The following is a 14,440-nucleotide window of genomic DNA, read 5'->3' on the forward strand; positions in this document are numbered from 1 at the left end:
CTGGGGAACTCTGTGCAGGAGAACATGCGCCGTAGGGTTGTTATAGCCAAAAACTGGCTATTGGAACCTTACAGCGCCTGCTCACTCCTCGTTCTAACATGAATGCACCAATTAGAAAAGCTTTTGATTGTTCTTCACGAAAACCAATGAGAAGACACTTTGTTTCAGGGTTCCCCAGAGCTCTTCTCTCGCTCAGTCAAGAGAAGAGCTCTGGGGTCGAGATTGACAGGTGACCCAATACATATTGGGTTACTGAGCAACCGGTATTTTCAAAGGGTCCGATGAAACACATTCTCGTTCCCAGAGCGCGCTCCTCTTCGCCCTGGCTGTGACGCTAGTCTGAATTTAAAAATATCGTGTCGGTGCTTTGTCAATGTTTCAAGTTGCTGTGACCGTTGCTGTCGGAAATTTAAAGAAAAGATGTCGTTTGTAGCGATTTCACTTTAAGTGCTGTCGCTACATTTAGGCCATGTCGCTTGTTGGAATTTACCCACGCAGAGCCTCAATCTTGGTACAATAACCGGTCAAGTCGCCCGAAAGTCATCGCGCCCGAAGTCAAGTAGCCCGGAACCAGAGTCAAATTGCCCGAAATTCATAGTCATGTCGCCCGATATCTTGAGTCATGCCGCCCGAAATTTTATCGAGTGTATAAACTTGAAGAAAGCAACAAATTAAGTAAATCGCAAGGAATAAACTCGTAAAATGTTGTGTCCGCTGGGGGTGCAGAGATGGCGCAGTGGTGAGAGCACTCACCTCCCACCAATGTGGCCCGGGTTCGATTCCCAGACTCGGCGTCATATGTGGGTTGAGTTTGTTGGTTCTCTACTCTGAACCGAGAGGTTTTCTCCGGGTGACTCCGGTTTCCCCTCTCCTCAAAAACTAACATTTGACTTGAGTTGTGTTAATTGTTAATTTCAGTTTACAGTGTCCCCAATTAGCGCTTCCTTTCCGCTAACCTATGCAAATATGAAAGTTAAACAAAGACTTAAAATATCGGTGTTCATTTCAGCGTTGTTCGTTGCTATGAACACTCTCCGTTATCAGAATTTTTCACACATATCAGTAAAATACATCAAGTTCTCTTAGTTTAATTTATCGTATAAAAAACAAGCTTTTACAGCGTTTTTTTTTTTGTTTATTGTTAACCACGCGAACAAAGCGTGTTAGCATCATTCTCCTTTGGATCAGACGTGGCATAAATTATCGCGAGTTGTTCCTTGTTTCCTCAACCGGGGTGCAGATCTGGGGGTGCAGACTGAGATGGCGCAGTGGTGAGAGCACTCGCCTTCCACCACCACCCGTGTTCGATTCCCAGACTCGGCGTCATATGTGGCTGAGTTTGTTGGTTCTCTACTCTGCACCGAGAGGTTTTCCCCGGGTACTCCAGGTTTCCACATCCCAAAAAACCAACATTTGACTTAATTAACTTTAATTGTTAATTTCATTTTACAGTGTCCCCAATTGGTGCTCCAGCGCTAGAACAACTAGACACTTAATTAAAGTTCCTTATATTTCCATTGCAAAAGTAAATATTTATAACTTTTCAATCAGGAGGGTCTATTTTCATCGGTTAGCGAAACATGGACAATATACCAACATGAAGTCAGACAACTTCGCACAATACAACAGCGACATCTGCGACTCATTCTCAAAATCAGGTGCGACCACTTTATAAGCAATGAAGAAGCACTAAAACGAGCTGGTGCAGAAGACATCGAAGTAATGTTAGCAAGAAGTGGTTGTTAGTAAAACGCGTAACGGCGTAACGAGAAACTGTTTTCATTTTTTTCCCCGACCCTGTGGTTAATTATTTTAAAACCAAAAAGACCGTTAAAAAAACATAGAAAAAAAGGTAAATAAAGACGTGGCCCGCGCTGGTTCTTGTTATGAGAGAAAAAGAAGACAAAATATATATCAAGTATTTATACGTGTAAAATGTTCCTTTAACCACACGGAATCGAAGAGCCAAATTTGACGTAGTCAATTACTATTTGTTGGATTTTATGTCAGTCCCCTTCTGGTTTCCTGGGATGTCTGTCACACAACGCTAAACCCCCAAATATCTTGGCGCTTTTGTCACGTTGTCCGGTCTTTCGTTACCTGCGGTCAAACACAGAGTATCGTCAAAGTAAACTCGCTACTCACTAGGTTTAACCGTCATCGCATGTTTGCATAAGAAAAAGGCTCGATAAAGCCAAAAGATCCGACATACTGTAGGATTTAGCTCCTCTTTCCTCTATTCTGTGTCGTAGCTTTTCTCAAACCTAGAAATAGTCAGTTTGTCGTCAGTTGAAATATTAAGGGTGGTATGAACACTTTTCAGCTTTGAAATGAATATTGCTTTAAAGCAAAAACTAAAAGTCAAAAAGACTCACAGATATTCTTCGCCTATTCTTAGGCTCGTGAAGCGGCAGAACGATTGTAAGACAGGCTTAAGAATGTCTGTGTAGGAGCAGCGTAGGAGGTTAGGAGACCAGTAGATATAAGTCAGTTTGGTTACAGCAACAGAATTTCTAAATTGTTCGCTAAAGAAACAACCGTAGCCTCCTACACAGACATCCTTAAGGGTCCTTTGAGGTTCGTCACGCGCGGCGATCGCGTGACGGGGCACAATAAGAATGTCTGCATGCAGGTTTCCTAAGACTAAAGGGAATTGACACAAGCATATTCCCCGAGGCCTCGTGTTGAGTTTTCTCCTGTTTTAGGCTGAATTGAGTTAGCTACTTGATGGAAATTCTCTTTTAAAGAACTAACCAGAGCTTGGTAAAGGTAAAGTCTGCTACGAGCCTAGAAGGCACATCAGGCCGGCCCTTATCTCGTGTTTCTGTAGCATGAAGCGACTAGGAGTATTTCTACTTCCCCCTGGATCGGATGCTAGTCCATCGCAGGGTTACCCTCAGCATTACGCCGGTACCCATTTATACACCTGGGTGGAGAGAGGCACCGTGAGAGTAAAGTGTCTTGCCCAAGAACAACACAATGTCCCCGGCCAGGACCCGAACCCGGACCACCAGAGCTTGTAAACCCATTAAAAATAACTTTGGCGAAGCAAGGACAACAAAACCTTCGTTATTGAACTTTTCGAAACTAAATAAACGTTTTCTTTCTGACATCCTAAAATGGTTTGTAAGTTATCTAAAGCCTACAAAGGAATATTTATTTTAAGTTCTTCAGGACCTTCCTGATGCCATGACATCCTATCGAGGGTTGCTTGTTACCACATTTTGTTTTTGCGATGGGGTTGTGAGCGTTGCTGATGGTGTCTGTGTCCTTGCCCTCTTCTGCCGACCACCCTTTTGGCCGGCAGATTTCAAAGTAACATTGCTGGTGGATATTCTGTAGGTCAAAAATTCTAAGATCAATCGGTAAGAATTAACAAAATAAAAGACGCGAAGGGCCAAATGCGTCAAAAAATCCCGGGACAACTCGTTTGGTACGACACTCCAGCGCCATGTCTGGAGGTACTGCGTTTTTCTCTCTTGTTCAAACATTCCGTCGGCGTATGCGTAAATGTTCTGGCCAGGTTCTGGCTCTCCGATACGTAGCCTACCACCCAAAAAATTAAGATGCTGGTTAATTCAGTTACAACGAATTGACATTTCAGTTAAACAGATACTACAGGCATAAACTCGTAAGGTAAGAAGCGCGCGTGTCTGGTGTTCTGGAGCCAGAGGTGAGAGATGGTTTCATGCAGACTGGGACGCCTAAAATGTTCTGTTGTAAACATGGCGGTTCACGAGTGAAGTTGTCTCCAAAACCTACCGATACAATATGGGCAAGTTTTGAAAGCTAAAAACTTCAATGGAGGCTATATTTTGCTGCTGGGACTGGGTGGCCCGACACTTAAAAAAAAATCTATGAAATGACAATGGGGTGTCTTCCCTTGTCATGGAATGGCAGAATTACCCAGAATTCTTTTGGGCTTGGAGGAGGCAACTTGAGAAGCACGAGACTGGCCCTCATCAAATGGCTGAAGCGCGGCCGGAGGAAAAAGTTAGAAGACGATTTCTAGCCGGATACTAAGCAATAACCCTGGTGTGTGCAGTTAACATAGACTTTTGATTTCTGAACAAATTTTTTTCATAGAGAAATTTGCGACAAACTTGTGGTTTTTCCACTGTGATCCTCGTGTCAAAGGAACGGTACAATGTAAATAAGAGCATAGCCAGATTTATATTTGCAGATTACCTGTTCTCTTACTACTTAAGTCAAACTCTACATCTCTATGCAATAAGGGCATTCAAAATCTCCTCATATTACTTTATCTTGTTTTTTTTCTTACGTATCAGCTAAGTAGCGGAATGGGCTACCTGATTTTACCCGTACCACTGAGTTTACTGGTTTCAAAAGAGAATCCAGGGCCGCATTTTGTACAGCGGCTTTTCTTTTTAATTAGTATACATTTAAATATGATGCATTTAGTATGTATCTGTATAAGCTATCTATTTTATGTATTTTGCCCACAACAAATTTTGACCACTGTGATGACGAATATCGTTGTCGATAAGAGTACAGACAACGCTGAACCACTTTCGATTTGTTTTTTACCACAATATTCAACGCCAAAGAAAGTTTTTATTTCACGGCGTGACCAAAATTGTGACACGAAGAAAGACCAAGCGTTCTCTGCAACTTTCTCGCAATATGATTGGTTTATTTCCCAAAATGGGCGTTCCTGATTGGCTATTACATTGCTTGACAAAATGACGCGAACATGACGCGTACAGCGTTGTCTAGACTCTTATCGACAACTGCAAATTAGCCAATCAGATTGCGAGATTACAAGCAATTGTGGTAAAAATCTGTATATGCTATGTATTTTAGCTGTAAATGTAAAGATTAGCTCTTGTAGTTAGCCTGAAATTGGAGATGAAATTAAGTTTATGCATGCATGTATGTATGTTACTTTTAGCGGGGCGCGTGCGCACAGTTTGTAATCTGCAACCTTCAGTGCTTACCACATGACAGATAAAATAACCTTTCGCTTGTATAGTTAAGCCATCCAATGGATTTCCGACTTCGTGCTTCTCTCGGTTTCGAAGTGAGTCTTGGTGCTCCACTATTGTAAGGGAAATGACCTTGATTTGCATGAGAATACGCAGCTAATTTCCATTTGAATGGTTGTTCATCGTGACTCATGTTTCCAGCAGTTTTCCAGTGAAAACAGGGAAAACGTTTATCATGACCAAATTTTAAAAAAGTTAAAATTACAGTGCCAGTGCAAAATTGTGCAAAACGTTCGTTTTAGCCTCTAAATAACACGTTTTATGAAAACTGCTATTTTGCAGTGTTTGCAGCAGTTTTCCAGTAAAAACAGCAAAAACGTTTATCATGACCAAATTACAGTGCCAGTGCAAAATTGTGCAAAACGTTCGTTTTAGCCTCTAAATAACACGTTTTATGAAAACTGCTATTTTGCAGTGTTTGCAGCAGTTTTCCAGTAAAAACAGCAAAAAAGTTTATCATGACCAAATTTTAAAAAAGTTAAAATTACAGTGCCAGTGCAAAATTGTGCAAAACGTTCGTTTTAGCCTCTAAATAACACGTTTTATGAAAACTGCTATTTTGCAGTGTTTGCAGCAGTTTTCCAGTAAAAACAGCAAAAACGTTTATCATGACCAATTTTTAAAAAAGTTAAATTACAGTGCCAGTGCAAAATTGTGCAAAACGTTCGTTTTAGCCTCTAAATAACACGTTTTATGAAAACTGCTATTTTGCAGTGTTTGCAGCAGTTTTCCAGTAAAAACAGCAAAAACGTTTATCATGACCAATTTTTAAAAAAGTTAAAATTACAGTGCCAGTGCAAAATTGTGCAAAACGTTCGTTTTAGCCTCTAAATAACAGGTTTTATGAAAACTGCTATTTTGCAGTGTTTGCAGCAGTTTTCCAGTAAAAACAGCAAAAACGTTTATCATGACCAATTACAGTGCCAGTGCAAAATTGTGCAAAACGTTCGTTTTAGCCTCTAAATAACACGTTTTATGAAAACTGCTATTTTGCAGTGTTTGCAGCAGTTTTCCAGTAAAAACAGCAAAAACGTTTATCATGACCAATTTTTAAAAAAGTTAAAATTACAGTGCCATAGGCCATTGCAAAAATGTGAAAACACGAGTTTCTCATACTTGCTTGAAAATCTAAACTCTTTAACTGAAATGTTACCAAATGAAAACTATCCAGCCAAGTTTAAGAGTTTTCTACAAAATTGCCAAAAGGGAGACTTGCAAAAGTTGGAAAATCCAAACCCTTATAATTTTGTGGCCTGTCTAATAACACTCTCTTTTAGATGCTATTTGCAGTTTCAGCATTTTCCTCCTCTAAATACATCAAACGTGGTTGATCTTTCATTCGAATGTCTTAGTTTTTTCAACAAAGGCAAAACAACCAAACTCGTCCCACTACTCTCACGTTTATGAAATGATTGCAGTATTGTGCAGTAAAAACAGCAAAAACGTTTATCATGACCAATTTTTAAAAAAAGTTAAAATTACAGTGCCAGTGCAAAATTGTGCAAAACGTTCGTTTTAGCCTCTAAATAACACGTTTATGAAAACTGCTATTTTGCAGTGTTTGCAGCAGTTTTCCAGTAAAAACAGCAAAAACGTTTATCATGACCAATTTTTAAAAAAGTTAAAATTACAGTGCCAGTGCAAAATTGTGCAAAACGTTCGTTTTAGCCTCTAAATAACACGTTTTATGAAAACTGCTATTTTGCAGTGTTTGCAGCAGTTTTCCAGTAAAAACAGCAAAAACGTTTATCATGACCAATTTTTAAAAAAGTTAAAATTACAGTGCCAGTGCAAAATTGTGCAAAACGTTCGTTTTAGCCTCTAAATAACACGTTTTATGAAAACTGCTATTTTGCAGTGTTTCCAGCAGTTTTCCAGGTAAAACAGCAAAAACGTTTATCATGACCAATTTTTAAAAAAGTTAAAATTACAGTGCCAGTGCAAAATTGTGCAAAACGTTCGTTTTAGCCTCTAAATAACACGTTTTATGAAAACTGCTATTTTGCAGTGTTTGCAGCAGTTTTCCAGTAAAAACAGCAAAAACGTTTATCATGACCAATTTTTAAAAAAGTTAAAATTACAGTGCCAGTGCAAAATTGTGCAAAACGTTCGTTTTAGCCTCTAAATAACACGTTTTATGAAAACTGCTATTTTGCAGTGTTTGCAGCAGTTTTCCAGTAAAAACAGCAAAAACGTTTATCATGACCAATTTTTAAAAAAGTTAAAATTACAGTGCCAGTGCAAAATTGTGCAAAACGTTCGTTTTAGCCTCTAAATAACACGTTTTATGAAAACTGCTATTTTGCAGTGTTTGCAGCAGTTTTCCAGTAAAAACAGCAAAAACGTTTATCATGACCAATTTTTAAAAAAGTTAAAATTACAGTGCCATAGGCCATTTCAAAACGTGGTTTCTCATACTTGCTTAAAATCTAAACTCTTTAACTGAAATGTTACGAAAAATTTACAGCCAAGTTTAAGAGTTTTTTTACAATTAATGAAAGTTCAAAATACAAATCCTAATAATTTTGTGGCCTGTCTACCCATTCCATTCAAACTCTCTATTTTAGATGATTTTTAAGAAATATCATTTTACCATTTTCCTCGTTTAAATACATCCAAAAAACTCTAACGTAATGTCTTAGTTTTTTAAACAAACGCAAAACAAACTGTTTATGAAATGCTATTGTAAAATTTTCCAGAAAAAACAGCAAAAACGTTTATCATGACCAATTTTTAAAAAAGTTAAAATTACAGTGCCAGTGCAAAATTGTGCAAAACGTTCGTTTTAGCCTCTAAATAACACGTTTTATGAAAACTGCTATTTTGCAGTGTTTGCAGCAGTTTTCCAGTAAAAACAGCAAAAACGTTTATCATGACCAATTTTTAAAAAAGTTAAAATTACAGTGCCAGTGCAAAATTGTGCAAAACGTTCGTTTTAGCCTCTAAATAACACGTTTTATGAAAACTGCTATTTTGCAGTGTTTGCAGCAGTTTTCCAGTAAAAACAGCAAAAACGTTTATCATGACCAATTTTTAAAAAAGTTAAAATTACAGTGCCAGTGCAAAATTGTGCAAAACGTTCGTTTTAGCCTCTAAATAACACGTTTTATGAAAACTGCTATTTTGCAGTGTTTGCAGCAGTTTTCCAGTAAAAACAGCAAAAACGTTTATCATGACCAATTTTTAAAAAAGTTAAAATTACAGTGCCAGTGCAAAATTGTGCAAAACGTTCGTTTTAGCCTCTAAATAACACGTTTTATGAAAACTGCTATTTTGCAGTGTTTGCAGCAGTTTTCCAGTAAAAACAGCAAAAACGTTTATCATGACCAATTTTTAAAAAAGTTAAAATTACAGTGCCATGCCATTTCAAAACCGTGAGAGGCGGTTTCTCATACTTGCTTTTGAAAATCTAAACTCTTTTGCAGTGTTTCCAAATGAAAAACTATACAGCAAAGTTTAAGACTTTTTTTTAAAAATTAAATGGTGCAAAAGTTGCAAAATACAAACCCTTATAAATTGTGGCCTGTCTACCTTTATTCAAACTCTCTATTTTAGTGATTTAAGAATACATTTTACCATTTTCCTCAATACATCCATTCAAAAACAAACGTATTCCAATGTCTTAGTTTTTTAAACAAACGCAAAACAACCAAACTCGTCTCACGTTTATGAAATGCTATTGCAGCAGTTTTCCAGAAAAAACAGCAAAAACGTTTATCATGACCAATTTTTAAAAAAGTTAAAATTACAGTGCCAGTGCAAAATTGTGCAAAACGTTCGTTTTAGCCTCTAAATAACACGTTTTATGAAAACTGCTATTTTGCAGTGTTTGCAGCAGTTTTCCAGTAAAAAATAAAGATTACAGTGCCAGTGCAAAATTGTGCAAAACGTTCGTTTTAGCCTCTAAATAACACGTTTTATGAAAACTGCTATTTTGCAGTGTTTGCAGCAGTTTTCCAGTAAAAACAGCAAAAACGTTTATCATGACCAATTTTTTAAAAAAGTTAAAATTACAGTGCCAGTGCAAAATTGTGCAAAACGTTCGTTTTAGCCTCTAAATAACACGTTTTATGAAAACTGCTATTTTGCAGTGTTTGCAGCAGTTTTCCAGTAAAAACAGCAAAAACGTTTATCATGACCAATTTTAAAAAAGTTAAAATTACAGTGCCAGTGCAAAATTGTGCAAAACGTTCGTTTTAGCCTCTAAATAACACGTTTTATGAAAACTGCTATTTTGCAGTGTTTGCAGCAGTTTTCCAGTAAAAACAGCAAAAACGTTTATCATGACCAATTTTTAAAAAAGTTAAAATTACAGTGCCAGTGCAAAATTGTGCAAAACGTTCGTTTTAGCCTCTAAATAACACGTTTTATGAAAACTGCTATTTTGCAGTGTTTGCAGCAGTTTTCCAGTAAAAACAGCAAAAACGTTTATCATGACCAATTTTTAAAAAAGTTAAAATTACAGTGCCAGTGCAAAAATGTGCAAAACGTTCGTTTTCTCATACACGTTTATGAAAACTAAACTTTTTAAGTGAAGTGTTTCCAAATGAAAACTATCCAGCAAATTTTAAAAGTTTTTAAAAATTAAATGTGCAAAAGTTGCAAAATAAACCTTATAATTTGAGCCTCTAAATAACACTTTTAGATGCTATTTGCAGTTGCAGCATTTTCCAGTAAAAACAAAATTTTAAACGTGTGTCTTAGTTTTTTAAACAAACGCAAAACAAACTGTCCATTAACACGTTTATGAAATGCTATTGCAGCTGTTTTCCAGGTAAAACAGCAAAAACGTTTATCATGACCAATTTTTAAAAAAGTTAAAATTACAGTGCCAGTGCAAAATTGTGCAAAACGTTCGTTTTAGCCTCTAAATAACACGTTTTATGAAAACTGCTATTTTGCAGTGTTTGCAGCAGTTTTCCAGTAAAAACAGCAAAAACGTTTATCATGACCAATTTTTAAAAAAGTTAAAATTACAGTGCCAGTGCAAAATTGTGCAAAACGTTCGTTTTAGCCTCTAAATAACACGTTTTATGAAAACTGCTATTTTGCAGTGTTTGCAGCAGTTTTCCAGTAAAAACAGCAAAAACGTTTATCATGACCAATTTTTAAAAAAGTTAAAATTACAGTGCCAGTGCAAAATTGTGCAAAACGTTCGTTTTAGCCTCTAAATAACACGTTTTATGAAAACTGCTATTTTGCAGTGTTTGCAGCAGTTTTCCAGTAAAAACAGCAAAAACGTTTATCATGACCAATTTTTAAAAAAGTTAAAATTACAGTGCCAGTGCAAAATTGTGCAAAACGTTCGTTTTAGCCTCTAAATAACACGTTTTATGAAAACTGCTATTTTGCAGTGTTTGCAGCAGTTTTCCAGTAAAAACAGCAAAAACGTTTATCATGACCAATTTTTAAAAAAGTTAAAATTACAGTGCCATGCCAGTTCAAAACGTGAGTTCTCACTTGCAGTGTTTGCAGCAGTAAAAACTATCATGCAAATTTTAAAAGTTTTTAAAAATTAAATTGTGCAAAAGTTGCAAAATAAACGTTTTAGCCTCTAAATAACACTTTAATGAAAACTGCAGTCAGCATTTAAACAGCAACGTTTTTCTATGCAGTTGCAGCAGTAAAAACAGCAAAAACGTTTATCATGACCAATTTTTAAAAAAGTTAAAATTACAGTGCCAGTGCAAAATTGTGCAAAACGTTCGTTTTAGCCTCTAAATAACACGTTTTATGAAAACTGCTATTTTGCAGTGTTTGCAGCAGTTTTCCAGTAAAAACAGCAAAAACGTTTATCATGACCAATTTTAAAAAAGTTAAAATTACAGTGCCAGTGCAAAATTGTGCAAAACGTTCGTTTTAGCCTCTAAATAACACGTTTTATGAAAACTGCTATTTTGCAGTGTTTGCAGCAGTTTTCCAGTAAAAACAGCAAAAACGTTTATCATGACCAATTTTTTAAAAAAGTTAAAATTACAGTGCCAGTGCAAAATTGTGCAAAACGTTCGTTTTAGCCTCTAAATAACACGTTTTATGAAAACTGCTATTTTGCAGTGTTTGCAGCAGTTTTCCAGTAAAAACAGCAAAAACGTTTATCATGACCAATTTTTAAAAAAGTTAAAATTACAGTGCCAGTGCAAAATTGTGCAAAACGTTCGTTTTAGCCTCTAAATAACACGTTTTATGAAAACTGCTATTTTGCAGTGTTTGCAGCAGTTTTCCAGTAAAAACAGCAAAAACGTTTATCATGACCAATTTTTAAAAAAGTTAAAATTACAGTGCCAGTGCAAAATTGTGCAAAACGTTCGTTTTAGCCTCTAAATAACACGTTTTATGAAAACTGCTATTTTGCAGTGTTTGCAGCAGTTTTCCAGTAAAAACAGCAAAAACGTTTATCATGACCAATTTTAAAAAAGTTAAAATTACAGTGCCAGTGCAAAATTGTGCAAAACGTTCGTTTTAGCCTCTAAATAACACGTTTTATGAAAACTGCTATTTTGCAGTGTTTGCAGCAGTTTTCCAGTAAAAACAGCAAAAACGTTTATCATGACCAATTTTTAAAAAAGTTAAAATTACAGTGCCAGTGCAAAATTGTGCAAAACGTTCGTTTTAGCCTCTAAATAACACGTTTTATGAAAACTGCTATTTTGCAGTGTTTGCAGCAGTTTTCCAGTAAAAACAGCAAAAACGTTTATCATGACCAATTTTTAAAAAAGTTAAAATTACAGTGCCAGTGCAAAATTGTGCAAAACGTTCGTTTTAGCCTCTAAATAACACGTTTTATGAAAACTGCTATTTTGCAGTGTTTGCAGCAGTTTTCCAGTAAAAACAGCAAAAACGTTTATCATGACCAATTTTTAAAAAAGTTAAAATTACAGTGCCAGTGCAAAATTGTGCAAAACGTTCGTTTTAGCCTCTAAATAACACGTTTTATGAAAACTGCTATTTTGCAGTGTTTGCAGCAGTTTTCCAGTAAAAACAGCAAAAACGTTTATCATGACCAATTTTTAAAAAAGTTAAAATTACAGTGCCAGTGCAAAATTGTGCAAAACGTTCGTTTTAGCCTCTAAATAACACGTTTTATGAAAACTGCTATTTTGCAGTGTTTGCAGCAGTTTTCCAGTAAAAACAGCAAAAACGTTTATCATGACCAATTTTTAAAAAAATAAAATTACAGTGCCAGTGCAAAATTGTGCAAAACGTTCGTTTTAGCCTCTAAATAACACGTTTTATGAAAACTGCTATTTTGCAGTGTTTGCAGCAGTTTTCCAGTAAAAACAGCAAAAACGTTTATCATGACCAATTTTTAAAAAAGTTAAAATTACAGTGCCAGTGCAAAATTGTGCAAAACGTTCGTTTTAGCCTCTAAATAACACGTTTTATGAAAACTGCTATTTTGCAGTGTTTGCAGCAGTTTTCCAGTAAAAACAGCAAAAACGTTTATCATGACCAATTTTTAAAAAAGTTAAAATTACAGTGCCAGTGCAAAATTGTGCAAAACGTTCGTTTTAGCCTCTAAATAACACGTTTTATGAAAACTGCTATTTTGCAGTGTTTGCAGCAGTTTTCCAGTAAAAACAGCAAAAACGTTTATCATGACCAATTTTTAAAAAAGTTAAAATTACAGTGCCAGTGCAAAATTGTGCAAAACGTTCGTTTTAGCCTCTAAATAACACGTTTTATGAAAACTGCTATTTTGCAGTGTTTGCAGCAGTTTTCCAGTAAAAACAGCAAAAACGTTTATCATGACCAATTTTAAAAAAGTTAAAATTACAGTGCCAGTGCAAAATTGTGCAAAACGTTCGTTTTAGCCTCTAAATAACACGTTTTATGAAAACTGCTATTTTGCAGTGTTTGCAGCAGTTTTCCAGTAAAAACAGCAAAAACGTTTATCATGACCAATTTTTAAAAAAGTTAAAATTACAGTGCCAGTGCAAAATTGTGCAAAACGTTCGTTTTAGCCTCTAAATAACACGTTTTATGAAAACTGCTATTTTGCAGTGTTTGCAGCAGTTTTCCAGTAAAAACAGCAAAAACGTTTATCATGACCAATTTTTAAAAAAGTTAAAATTACAGTGCCAGTGCAAAATTGTGCAAAACGTTCGTTTTAGCCTCTAAATAACACGTTTTATGAAAACTGCTATTTTGCAGTGTTTGCAGCAGTTTTCCAGTAAAAACAGCAAAAACGTTTATCATGACCAATTTTTAAAAAAGTTAAAATTACAGTGCCAGTGCAAAATTGTGCAAAACGTTCGTTTTAGCCTCTAAATAACACGTTTTATGAAAACTGCTATTTTGCAGTGTTTGCAGCAGTTTTCCAGTAAAAACAGCAAAAACGTTTATCATGACCAATTTTTAAAAAAGTTAAAATTACAGTGCCAGTGCAAAATTGTGCAAAACGTTCGTTTTAGCCTCTAAATAACACGTTTTATGAAAACTGCTATTTTGCAGTGTTTGCAGCAGTTTTCCAGTAAAAACAGCAAAAACGTTTATCATGACCAATTTTTAAAAAAGTTAAAATTACAGTGCCAGTGCAAAATTGTGCAAAACGTTCGTTTTAGCCTCTAAATAACACGTTTTATGAAAACTGCTATTTTGCAGTGTTTGCAGCAGTTTTCCAGTAAAAACAGCAAAAACGTTTATCATGACCAATTTTTAAAAAAGTTAAAATTACAGTGCCAGTGCAAAATTGTGCAAAACGTTCGTTTTAGCCTCTAAATAACACGTTTTATGAAAACTGCTATTTCGCAGTGTTTGCAGCAGTTTTCCAGTAAACAGCAAAAACGTTTATCATGACCAATTTTTAAAAACGTTAAAATTACAGTGCCAGTGCAAAATTGTGCAAAACGTTCGTTTTAGCCTCTAAATAACACGTTTTATGAAAACTGCTATTTTGCAGTGTTTGCAGCAGTTTTCCAGTAAAAACAGCAAAAACGTTTATCATGACCAATTTTTAAAAAAGTTAAAATTACAGTGCCAGTGCAAAATTGTGCAAAACGTTCGTTTTAGCCTCTAAATAACACGTTTTATGAAAACTGCTATTTTGCAGTGTTTGCAGCAGTTTTCCAGTAAAAACAGCAAAAACGTTTATCATGACCAATTTTTAAAAAAGTTAAAATTACAGTGCCAGTGCAAAATTGTGCAAAACGTTCGTTTTAGCCTCTAAATAACACGTTTTATGAAAACTGCTATTTTGCAGTGTTTGCAGCAGTTTTCCAGTAAAAACAGCAAAAACGTTTATCATGACCAATTTTTAAAAAAGTTAAAATTACAGTGCCAGTGCAAAATTGTGCAAAACGTTCGTTTTAGCCTCTAAATAACACGTTTTATGAAAACTGCTATTTTGCAGTGTTTCCAGCAGTTTTCCAGGTAAAACAGCAAAAACGTTTATCATGACCAATTTTAAAAAAGTTGAAATTACAGTGCCAGTGACA

The sequence above is a fragment of the Montipora foliosa genome, chromosome 10 (assembly GCF_036669935.1).
Source record: "Montipora foliosa isolate CH-2021 chromosome 10, ASM3666993v2, whole genome shotgun sequence".
Classification (NCBI taxonomy): domain Eukaryota; kingdom Metazoa; phylum Cnidaria; class Anthozoa; order Scleractinia; family Acroporidae; genus Montipora; species Montipora foliosa.